The following is a 10,546-nucleotide window of genomic DNA, read 5'->3' on the forward strand; positions in this document are numbered from 1 at the left end:
GCTATATCTCCACTTTTCCAAACCCGCAGTTTAGTAAATCTAGCCCTTAGTGCTTTCGGCAGAGGACTGTTTTTTTCTATGGGAGGGGCCCATGTTTCTTTGCAGGAGCAGTCCCTATAGGGAATTCAGTCCCATGCTGAACAGGATGGGGCTGTATGACATTATATCTGGCGTAAACCTGCTGCAGGTTTCCCTATTATAGTGTCACCAGCAATAGCCTATTGCTGAAAGTGATCTGGGGATCACACGCTCTTTACTGATACCAGCCTAGGCTATGAGCACTGGAGCTAGAAACACTGGTGACATTTTTTTTAAATTACATCCATCATCATTAAGTCAATGATCATGACTGGTGTAAAGCGCTACGGAATTTGCTGGCGCTATATAAATAAATGTTGATGATGATGTGTGTCTATACTGTGTTGCGATAAAAGATGGTTTATTGAAACTCGGCAGCAGAGATTAATGACAAATTCAAAGTAGTGTATTGACACTATGAAGTGTAGAATCGCTCGAAGTAGACAATCACTGGAAATTCAGAAGTATCTATGACACTGATTCAGAATAGCAAATGGAATGATGATCACAGACAGATATGTAGACAGGCTTATGGGAACACCGATGAAAAAGCAAAAAGACAGTTGAGCACTGAGACAGGCCCTTGCTGAACAGAAATACTGAACTTAGAGTAAGTTCTTTAGTAGAGCCACCTGTGAGTAGCTGCAAATGGAGAAGCTGTTTATAAACCAAGCCAAGTAGTCTGTGCCAAAAATCACTGGAATCAAAAGCTATTGTCAGGAACCAGGAACAACGGAGATAGAGAGCCAGGGATCAGGAGCCAGAGGTCATCATAATGCAGAGCCAAGGGACAGGAGCCAGAAATCACCATAATTCAGAGTCACGGGTCAAGAGTCAGAAGTCACCATAATCCAGAGCTAGGAATCAGGAGCCAGGAACCAACTGGAGCAGAATATACAGGACGCTAGCATTTAAAAGCTATCACCGGCAATATGAAGCTACCTCAGGGAGGATTAGGAAAGAAGGCATACCTCCAACAGTAACCACAACAGTAACTGATCAGCTGATCTCCCCCATATGTCAAAAAAGCGACTAAGATGAACCCGAACACTGTGGCAACATGTATATGAACTAGAGATAAGCGCACTCGGATTTCTGAAATCCGAGCCCACTCGAACGTTGCCGATCCGAGCCGGATCCGAGACAGATCCGGGTATTCCCGCCAATTGCAAAACTGAAAGCGAGGCTCGGAGTCATAATCCCGCTGTCGGATCTCGCGATACTCAGATCCTATAAATTCCCCGCTAGTCGCCGCCATCTTCACTCGGGCATTGATCAGGGTAGAGGGAGGGTGTGTTAGGTGGTCCTCTGTCCTGCTATATCTCATGCTGTTAAGTTCTGTGCTGTGCTGTGCTGTGCTGTGCTCTGTGTTCTGCTCAGTCCAGTGGTGCTGTGTCCTGTGCTCTGTCCTTCTGAGTTCAGTGGTGCTGCTGGGTCCTGTGCTGTGTCCTGTTCATTCCAGTGGTGCTGTGTCCTGTGCTCTGTCCTTCTGAGTTCAGTGGTGCTGCTGGGTCCTGTGCTGTGTCCTGTTCAGTCCAGTGGTGCTGTGTCCTGTGCTCTGTCCTTCTGAGTTCAGTGGTGCTGCTGGGTCCTGTGCTGTGTCTTGTTCAGTCCAGTGGTGCTGTGTCCTGTGCTCTGTCCTTCTAAGGGCATTGTTATTTCCCCATTATTCCCAAATTATAAAAAATTTCAAAAAAAGTTATAAAAAAAATAACAAAAAAAGTAATTATAAAAAAAAAAAAAAAATATCCCAAAACAATCCTGCAGTATAAGTACTTTGGTACTGCTATATTACAAAGTTCACTGATTCAGCAGTATAAGTCTAGTGGTACTGCTATATTACAAAGTTCACTGATTTTGCAGTATAAGTCCATTGGTACTGCTATTTTACAAAGTTCACTCATTCTGCAGTATAAGTCCAGTGGTACTGCAATATTACAAAGTTCACTCATTCTGCAGTATAAGTCCAGTGGTACTGCAATATTACAAAGTTCACTCATTCTGCAGTATAAGTCCATTGGTACTGCTATATTACAAAGTTCATTGATTTTGCAGTATAGGTCCATTGTTACTGCTATATTACAAAGTTCACTCATTCTGCAGTATTAGTCCATTGGTACTGCTATATTACAAATTTCACTGATTCTGCAGTATAAGTCCAGTGGTACTGCTGTATAACTCCAGTCCAGTGGTACTCTCCTGTGCCGCAGATAATTTGTAAAAGCTTTGCCGAGTGTGTGTAGTTATGTATCACAGGTTTTAAGAAGAGGCACAACACTGACAACCTGTTTTTTATATTGTGGGGACCACTCCACTACGCAGTTCAGATACTTTTTTGGTGGAATTGAGACCAGTTGAGGGTGATATATTGTGGCCCCGGTACCAAATTAGGTACCGGGACCACTCCACTATGCAGTCCAGAAAGCTACCTCGGTGAAACGTTTTGGACTAAAAACAATATTGTGAGGTGTGAGGGTGTTCAGAATAGACTGGAAATTAGTGGAAATGATTGTTATTGAATGTTATTGAAGTTAATAATAGCGTAGGAGTGAAAAAAAGCCCAAAAACTTGATTTTGGAACTTTTTATGCTTTTTTCAAAATAAATCCGAATCCAAAACCTTAAATCCGAACCAAAACCTTTCGACAGGTGTTTTGCGAAACAAATCCGAACCAAAAACATCAAGCAAATCCGAACCCAAAACACAAAACACGAGACACCAAAAGTGGCCGGTGCACATTCCTAATATGAACGTGCCAAACTGGGAAAAGGACGAAAATTATCACATGCAAATCATATGCCAACCTAACACAAGTGTAAATGAGCCCCGGTGAGGGGAAGATCTAAGGCTTCTAGGTAAAACCACAATCCTGATCATGAGCAATTATCAGATCAAAACAAACATAAGGGACATGGTGGAACACAGCAGGATCAGAGCTCCCTGGCAGAGATTAAGTCATAGCACAATGTCTATAATGTACATAAGCTTTACATAGGCTAAGAATTGTCAAGTGGATGTCTGTTGTGTGGAAAAGTTCCATGCGTTGGAGACACTGCACCAATTTCCTGCCACTTTACATCCAGCCAGTTGCTGCCAGTAAAGGTCATGTGACAAGAAAGCAAAACACACCTGAGGAAAATTAAATATTTGTAGTGTGTTTTCTAGTTATGCAAATTATTGTTCCTATCAAATGCAAAGTATTCCCTTTGCATGTGCCAGTTAATGCAGTTATGAGTAAAGTTAATGTAAGCGTACATCAGAAAAACATGCAAAATACATTATGGCTCCACATCAATGGCATTAATTTAGAACAATGACTCTGGCAATCATTTTATGTCCAGGGAAAGCAGCACATTCATATACTAGACCTGTCTTCAGTTACAGGAGACATTACAAAAAAAAGTTCATTCCTTAATTAAAACATTAACAAACCCTGAGGGTCACAAAGATTTCATTCATAATAACTTTAAAGGTGATTTTAATTTGCAGACCAACATCCTGCCTCAGGCAAATGCATTATTTAAAATTTAATAATAATTTGCCTAAGCTATTATATGTGCAATAATCCTCAAATATAAAAAAACTATAAAAACTCAGTCAATGGTCTGATGCTATTAACAAACATATACTCTAGTGAGAAATAAACTTAATGTTGAAGGTGAAGACAATAAACTATGCCACAATTCTATAAACACCCCCATTATGCACAGAGCAGGTAGTACAGGACTACCAGTTTATTATTTCCCACGTCTATACATTGTAGTCGTGGCCGTGTATGGTCAGTCACTAGAGAGTGAAGTGAGTACCTATGATATCCAGACACTAGTGGTGCTCAATGCCCACAAAGTACAAATATAGTGGATGATGTATCTGTGATGTCTAATCACAAGTGGTGCTCAAACTTCACAAAATACAGTTGAAGTAGATTGGGTTTTGTAATTGTGACTATCAGTGTTCGTGGAGGGGGGCATAATGTTGATATAAAAGTAGAGTGAGTTATATACCTGTATTGCATATCAGACAGTATATATGCTTCATGTCCACACAATACAGGTGGATTGGAAAGGACTGTGTACTTGTGATTGCCAGTCACTAGTGGTGCTCAACGTTTACATAATATGAGTGTAATGGAGTGTATTATGTGCCTTTGATGGTCAGTCACTAGTGGTGATCATCGTAATCCACACAATATTTGTGGAGTGGAGTGAGCTATGTACTGGGAATGGCCAGTTACTAGTGCTGCTCGATGCCCACATATACAATGCCCACAATACAGATGGAGTAAGCTAAGTACCTGTGATTGCCAGTCATCAGTGATGTGCAACATTCACTAGTGACTGGCAATCACACAATATGGGTGTAGTGATGTGCAACATTCACACAATATGGGTGAAGTAAAGTGGGCTGTGGATTGAGAATGACCAGTCACAAGTGGTGCTTAATGTCCACACAATACAGCTAGAGTGGACTATGAACCTGTGTTGGCCAGCCACTAAGGGTGCGCCATGTCCACAAAACACATGTGGAAAAGAGTGGTCTGTTTGCCTGCTACAGTCAGTCACTATAGTGTCTTAATACCGAATTAATATGGATGAAGTCAAGTGCTTTCTTTACCTGTGATTGTAGGCAGTAGTGGTGCTCAACATCCACACAATACTGAGCGAGTAGAGTGGGTAATATATCTGGAATTGCCAGTGGTGCTCAATGTCTACACATTACAGGTGAAGTAACTGTGAAAACAAGTCACTAGTGGTGTTCAATGTCAATGGAATACAAGTAGAGTGGGCTATGTACTTGTGATTGCCAGCTCAATGTCTAGTGGGTTATGTAACTAAGAAGGTCAGTGACTAGTGGTAATCAACGTCTACATATTATAGGTGGAGTGGGCTATGTACTTGGGTTGTCCACGATGCTAGCAGTGTTTGAAATAAACGCAATACTGTTGGAGTTCAGTGGATTTTGTACAAGATATGGCACTAGACATTAGTGGTGCTCGATGTCCATAAAATATGGGTAGAGTAAAGTGAGATTTTTGCCTATGATAATCAGTCACTAATGGTGCTCAGTGCTAAGAAATGTAGTGGAATGGGCTATGTAAATGTAACATACAGTGAGTAATGGCACTCAACATCCACACAAAATGGTTGGACTGGGCTGTGTACCTGTTATGACCAGTCACAACTGGTGCTCGATGATAGCATAATAGGGGTGGGATTATGTAACTGTGAGGGTCAGTCACTACTGGTGTTCAAAGTCCTTATAATACAAGTGTAGTGTGGTGGATTTTCTATATGTGATGGACTTTCACTAGTGGTGCTCAATGACAGCATACTATGTGTGGAATGGAGTAGACAATGTATCAGGAATGGCCAGTCGTTAGTGGATGCCCATATGATACAAGTGGAATGGCCTGTGATGGTCATTTACTAGTGGCGTTTGTTGTCCACATATTACTAGTGGAATGGGCTGTGTACCTGTAACAAACAGTCCATATTGGCGTTCATGTTAGCATAATACTAGAGGAGTGGTGTGAGCTATGTACAGGAGTGGTGGTGCATAATATCAGCATAATATGTGTGGTGTGTGGTAGATAGTATGTATATTTAATGACCGGTCCCTAATGGTGCTTGATATCAACATAATACATATGAAATGGGGTGGATTATGTACTTGTGATGGTCAGCCACTAGTGGCACGCAATGTCAGCATAATGTGGATGCCGTTGTGTGGATTATGTACCTGTGATGATCATTCGTTTGTAGTGCTATATGTTCTCATAATATGGGTGGGTTGGAGTGGTCTGTGTACTAGAAATGGACAGTCACTAGTGGTGTCCTGACACACACCAGCTTAATGCTTGATATCCACATAATACAGGTTGAGTGGAAAGAGCTGTGTACCTGTTACAACCAGTCACTAGTGGTGCCCGATGTCTGCATATTATGGGTGAATTGTGGTAGATTATGTACCTGTGATGGTCAGTCACTAGTGGTGCTGGATGTCCACATAATATGGGTGAAATGGTGGGGGCTGTGTCTGCCTGTGACAGTCAGAGACTGGCGGTGCTCATGTAACAGCTGTGGATATACATGTGCCCCTATAATGAGATTACATATATAGAATTAAAATTATATGAAGGAAGCCATATGACAGCCATTTCCAGATGAGCTGGTATTTTCAGCCAGTGACATTGTCTGCTGACATAGATTATATCCAGACATAAGGAAACTTCATTAGCCCCGAAAGAATCATTAGCACAGGGATTTTATTGCATTTTGCAAGGATTAAGGACTTCACTTGATTACCAGTGGATTCCTCCAGAGAGAAGACAGAAAGGAACAAGAATGACAGTGATAAAATAAAACTTTGAAAACAGTAACCAGCCACACTGCTTAAAATTACCACTATCATAAACAGTGCAGGATTTATATCATTCTATGTACACTAGGTGAACATTGACTGAGCCTCCCATCTGACTATGCTGGGTGATCTCCCACCCTGTCACTGGTGACATTTCTTGACACTGCTGACAATACTGGCCACCCATTTGACACTGCTGGGTGATCCCACTGACACCAGTGACACAACTGGCTACCCATATGACACTAAAGGATGGTTCTTTCTGTCACTGGTAACACCACTTGGTGAGCGTCCTACATGACACTAATAATTGATCACCCTTTCATTGAAGACAGAGCCAGGTGAGCTGCCCATCAATCGACTCATCCCAGGTTGAATCCGGGGATAATGCTGGTTTCTGTAATGTGGGGGTAATGCTGGTTATCTAATGTGGGGGGTAATGCTAGTTGCTGTAATGTGGGTGGTAATGCTAGTTGCTGTAATGTGGGGGGTATTCATGTTTGCTGTAAGATGGGGGTAATGCTAATTGCTGTAATGTGGGGGGTATTCATGTTTGCTGTAAGATGGGGGTAATGCTAGTTGCTGTAATGTGGGGGGTATTCATGTTTGCTGTAAGATGGGGGTAATGCTGGATGCTGTAATGTGGGGGTAATGCTGGATGCTGTAATGTGGGGGTAATGCAGGTTGCTATAATGTGGGGGGTATTCATGTTTGCTGTAAGATGGGGGTAATGCTGGATGCTGTAATGTGAGGGGTAATGCTGGTTGCTGTAATGTGGAGGTAATGCTGGTTAATTTAATGTGGGCGTAATGCTGGTTGCTGTAATGTGGGGAGTATTCATGTTTGCTGTAACGTGGATGTAATGCAGGTTGTTGCAATGTGGGGGTAATGCGGGTTGCTGTGATGTGGGGGTAATGCTGGTTGCTGTAATGTGGGGGTAATGCTGGTTGCTGTGATGTGGGTGGGTATTGGTGTAGTATAAGTGTGTGAGGGGCGGTTATTTATTGCTGTAGTTTGGGTACTAGTAATGTATTGTCATGGTAATTATTGATATAATTGCGGCGCTAACACTGTTATTCTGGGAGTCATTAGGAGAAATAAATAGGAGAAATAAATAACCCCCCCCACACACACACACACATACTGCATCATGCTGCTCTGCACCAGCATCACCATGTAACAATATCATGCATGGAGCCTACAGCAGGTAGACCTGTGTGCTTTGAATACCAGGGGTTAGATTTACTAAGCTGTGGGATTGAAAAAGTGGGGATGTTGCCTATAGCAACCAATCAGATTCTAGCTGTAATTTTGTAGAATGCACTAAATAAATAAATGACAGCTAGAATCTGATTGGTTGCTATAGACAACATCCCAACTTTTTCAAACCCGCAGCTTAGTAAATCTAGCCCCAGGGCTGAGTTTTAGTCCCAGTTCGGCCCTGATCACCGCCCATGATTTACATCTACAGGACAACTTGAAAACAGAGCAGTTGCATGTTTAGATGTCTTATAGATCTCTTGATATGAAAACTTCTCATATAAATGTGACTGTAATACAATGTTTACAACAAGTTAAATATAAGCTGACATATTCTATTAAAAAATATCTGACTGATTAATTACATTGAAAATATATCTTATGATACAAGGTATCTGTAATGAGGAACGGAAAGAGGGGGGGCAATCATAGTCCAAGTACAGTTAGGGCGTGTTCACATAAATGTGAGCAATGTAGACCTGGGGGGTAAATGTACCAAGCTGCAATTTTTTCAGCGATTTAAAATGGCCGCAAATGACAAGATATACCATTGATTTGAAGTGCAAAATTGTCATATGTGTTGAGCAACGATTTTTAGTCTGGTCTTCAAAATCGCTGTTCATCTCTCACGATTTGTGACGATTTCAAACTTTTGGCTGAAAATCGCCATTTGCCCTGTCCTTGGTTTGTGAGTGTATTTGTTTGTTGTTTTGTATTTCCCCTGTGTTTTATTTGTCACTCTGTTTGTTTTTTGCTTTGTCTTTCCCACGTGTATTCTTTGTCTGTCAGCATGGTGAGAGGCTAAGGAAAGTGGTGAGGAGAAAAGAGGAGGTAGGAAGTGAGGAGGAGCAATAGGAAGAGACAGGCACTTCTGTGGGCAAAACAAAGTATCGGCGCAATGTGCTCTTCAATTTTGAGGAATATTGTGCGTCAATTCACAATTTAGTGCCCGTGTATGAGCGCATCTTGGGGGGGCCTAGCTGCAAAGACCACGTTTACACAAAAAAAGCAGCTGTGGTCACAATTATGTGATGCTGTTAATACATTGGACCTCATTAAGCACACCATAGGAAACTGTTACAAGCACATCAGCGGCAGAAAGAACAGAGTGAAGGAGAAGATGGCCAAGGAGAGGTGTGGTGCCCCAAAATCTGAGTACCCTGGGGTGTATCTATATGTTTTTGATTTGTTAATTTAATTTGTTAATTGTTAAAAGTGTTTATAAAGATTTAAAAAAATATATATTTTCTTGAGGGAGAAGTGACAGTTGGGAGTGGTTGGTGGTTGCCGGGAGTAACAGGAAGGAGGAGTGTGTGGCATAGCAACAAGTCCACTAACCTTGGTAATAACTGTGAACTCCCAGAAGGCAGTGGGAAGAGGAAAGTTCTAGACTTCTGAGGGAGAGAGATCCCTGTGTCTGCATAGACTGAGAGAGAAAAATAGGAACAGAATGAAAATCGGACAAAGTGATATATAAGCAGATTAAAAGTGAAGTAAGTGTAAGAAGAGAAGAAGATAAGAAGTGAGCCAAAGAGAGGTGTGAGTAAAAAGGAAAGTACTGAAAACAAATAAGCAGTATAGAGATCTGTGACATCACACTAAACAGACTGAGCTATGTACTGAGAACAGTGTGAGAGGAGAGAAAATAGAGAGGTCTGTGAATACATAAAAGAGACTGTGTAATACAAAAGATCATCAGTTTATTTGGCATGAAAAAGTCATTTATGGGCCCCAACCACGTGCACCACTTCTAAAAAATTCCTGTGCACAGTTCAACCCAGGACTGAGTGTAAAATATATTAACGTTACCAGGGATAATATTGGTGCACCAAATGTTTTAGATGATGTTAACGTTATGTGATTTACCTAAAAATTGATTTATTGTTATTATATGTTAAATGCTATTGTGCTCTATGTTGATCAAATGAGTGTTTTGTCATTGCCATTGAGTTGAAGGGGTCAGTGGCGCGGTGGCTTACCAAAATTATCTATACCGCATTATTAATAAACCCAAATTATTTGACCAATCCTTGTCCCTCTCATTAAAGTATTTATCTCCTGACCACCGGATGTCCGAACAAAAAAGAACCTGAATCGTGTCTGGAGGACAAGATAAGGGAAGGAAATCCCATCAGTACTCGGCCACCAAAGAGGCGAGCAGCTGCAGGGACTGGAGGTGGGCCTGCTCTTGTCATGTCCTACACAAGTTACGAGGAGGAGATCAAGCAGCTTATCCCTATTGAGCTCCTCGAGGGAATTAATGTGCGGGACACCGACAGACCAGTGTGACAACCTCAGGCTGGTGAGTAATGTATAATGGTGCGAATGTTGGTCCTTTATGTTCAAACAGTAATCCTGCAGCATGTAAATGTTTGATTTTTGCAAATAGAAGTCTGAGCATTTTAAAAAGTTTTTTTTTCCTGAATGTTTTTTGTACATGACAAATATATTAATATCAAACATTGCAAATTTTTGTCCACACTGCCTCCGCCCACAAGCAGACGCCACCAGCACTAGAAGTAATAACCCAAGAGGAGGATGACTCCTTTGAAGGTAAATGCACCTATGTTGTAATGAGGGTGAAACAAATGCAAAAATGTGTCTGAAATGAAAATCATCTGTAACTGATTCTGTCCTGATAATGGTCACTAATGTTTTTATCCATTTTCTAAGGAACAGCACAAGGTGCATTGGAGGCCATTGTGGAGGCAACTGAGTTCCAGTCTGTGGAGGTCATCATCTTATACACCGTGGAAATTGACACTGACGAGTCTGTGCGGGCTGCTCCCACACACAGACCACCAACTTCCTCACCGACCCAACCTCAACCTGAATCTGTCATCAATTT

General features: G+C 41.6%; 1 long non-coding RNA gene across 1 annotated transcript; it reads left to right on the plus strand.

Annotated features, from left to right (window-relative positions):
* The first annotated feature begins 8,251 nt into the window (after positions 1 to 8,251).
* Positions 8,252 to 10,236, plus strand: LOC142160393 (uncharacterized). The gene is made up of 3 exons (XR_012693198.1): positions 8,252 to 9,237; positions 9,747 to 10,000; positions 10,200 to 10,236. It is a non-coding gene; the product is annotated as an uncharacterized LOC142160393 (long non-coding RNA).
* Positions 10,237 to 10,546: the final 310 nt, after the last annotated feature.

Source organism: Mixophyes fleayi, chromosome 6, assembly GCF_038048845.1.
Source record: "Mixophyes fleayi isolate aMixFle1 chromosome 6, aMixFle1.hap1, whole genome shotgun sequence".
Classification (NCBI taxonomy): Eukaryota; Metazoa; Chordata; class Amphibia; order Anura; family Limnodynastidae; genus Mixophyes; species Mixophyes fleayi.